This window comes from Anarrhichthys ocellatus, unplaced genomic scaffold (assembly GCF_004355925.1).
Source record: "Anarrhichthys ocellatus isolate YVR2014 unplaced genomic scaffold, GSC_Weel_1.0 scaffold22, whole genome shotgun sequence".
Classification (NCBI taxonomy): domain Eukaryota; kingdom Metazoa; phylum Chordata; class Actinopteri; order Perciformes; family Anarhichadidae; genus Anarrhichthys; species Anarrhichthys ocellatus.
Genome location: NW_022280052.1, coordinates 53589 through 55831, shown reverse-complemented (window position 1 = coordinate 55831; position 2243 = coordinate 53589). Strand labels below are relative to the sequence as shown.

The 2243-nt window shown below is 41.1% G+C and overlaps 1 protein-coding gene across 4 annotated transcripts in view; it reads right to left on the bottom strand.

The window, feature by feature from the left end:
- Window positions 1-2243, bottom strand: part of lrrc7 (leucine rich repeat containing 7) — a 97827-nt gene that overhangs the window by 54638 nt on the left and 40946 nt on the right. The gene's annotated exons all lie outside the window — the stretch shown is intronic.

The window sequence follows — 2243 nt, the reverse complement described above, 5'->3', positions numbered from 1 at the left end:
CCCCCCCCCCCCCCCCCCCCCCCACACACACACACCCCCCGCACCCCCGGTAACATCACATTTCATCCTCATCATCAGAACACACACACACACACACACACACTGCAGAGGGGCTGGTATCTCTGTCCCCCTTCCCTCACTGAGTCTCTTTCCCTTGGCCCGTCACCATGGCGATGGGAGCCGATTCCATGGATATAGTCACTAGGCAACCAGCAGCATCAGCAGCAGCAGCATCAGCAGCAGCAGCAGCAGCAGCAACAGGAACAGCAGTGTCCTGTCAGAGCTACAGTGGAGCAGCACAGAGAGCGGCCTGCAAGTTTGCTCTTTGAAGAGGAAATGTTAATGCGTTTATCGTGTCTTGCATCTGAAGCCTCTTACATTCCTCTCAACACTAGAGGTGCTGACTGCCATTCAGACACAAGACATGAGAGGACTCCGACGAGCGAGTACAGCTATAGCTAGACTAAAATGGGTACAGTGTAAAAGAATATCCATAAACCTTATAACAACTTCCACCATCATTACTGTCTCACATATGGACTCTGCTTCTCTTTCTTAATCTCACTGTATGCTTTCATCTCACATAAAAGGGAACAACCAAAGACATAACAGCAATTGCATCCTACTTTCATTATTATTGTCTCGATCAATCAATAATCAGTTTGGTCTATAAAATGTCATGAAATACTGAATCACAGTCAGAGTCACCTAAAGCCCAACGTTACCGCTTCAAAACGATTCATCGGACAAACAGTCCAAAACCCCAAAATATATGTTTTATATCCTCCTGGTTGAAAAAAGTACTTTAACAATGAATCAATCATCAAAACAGATGCAGATTACTTTTCTGTTGATTGACTGATCAATCAGTGGACTAGCTACACTGCCAATAACAGCTGGCATCCGAGCAGCTTCCTAAATACCACAAATACTCATGACAAGTGCCGCAGGGTGGAAGTGTCTTCCATTACAAGTAAAAGTCCTGCATTCAAACTCCAACTGAAGTAAAAGGACAGAAGTATATAATCAGCAAATGTGCTTAAAGTATAGAGAAAAAGACGTTGACCAAATGCTGTTATGTACAGGATTTTATATTCATATTTCTTTTAGATAAAAGATGAACTCTTAAAAACCTTATTTTTAATGTTTTTTTTCATTTAAACTAACTTGTTTAAAATATGATTTAAGGCATGAGTGTCTGTATTTTGAATCATTAAAGACCAAAGTGCCATTGCTGCAATAGAATCATGAAAAAGTTTCAAAAATTCTTGAAACAAGTTGATTGGTGTTGAAAGGTTGAAATATATTCCTCCAGCAGAACATAAGGGACTCAATTTCAGACTGAAATAAGACTTGATAAGAGAGATATTTTACCCACAGATAAATGGAGTAGACATTTAAAGTAGCACACAATAAAGTACCTCAAATCTGTACAGAGCTTGAGTAAATGTACCTGGTTGCATTGCCCCTGGAGCACACTTCTAGGTAATTCAATACGTTTTTAAAAAGTTGGTGGAGAGCACAGTCTTAGTATCAATTTAGAGTCTCCAAAAAGTAACTTGCGAGTCTGCCATGTCTATAAGCCATCAGAGGGCATACGGTTACAGACTGTATACATCTTGGAAAATGAGGCAGATTACTCTACGTGTCTGAAAAATTATATGTTGTCCACACAGACTACATCCATGGACTTCTGGGCTCCTTGATGCCAAAGAAAGAGACCAAACACTGAAAACACATCACGGCCTGTTCGTAAAATGATACAAAATACGGCTATTAGCATGTGGCTGTAAACCCCTGCTCATCTTAGTGGCAACACAGACGGAGACGCTTTGAAATAGGTTGCATTGAAGATTGTGATTAAATATTCCCTTTGATTAGAAGAAGCCCTTTTTTTTTTGCTATGTTGCTTTAGTGCCCCGGCTGCAAGTCAGAAAGACGCTCGCTATGTGTGCTGTTTAGCGATAAGGCTGGGCGGAAAAAAATTACAGCACATCACTCCGAAAATTATGATCCAGACAATAAAAGTGTTGAACCTCGTACAGGTGTATAACAGCAGCAATAAAGTATTTAGCCGAATGGTTAACAAGCATTTGTCATTACAAGCGTGACTGATACAGCTAAATAATAGGCAAGATATAGGCTAATAAGCTACAACACCTCAGGCTGCTGGATTTAACAGGTGTGTGTGTGTGTGAGAGAGAGAGAGAGAGAGAGAGAGAGAGAGAGAGAGAGAGAGAGAG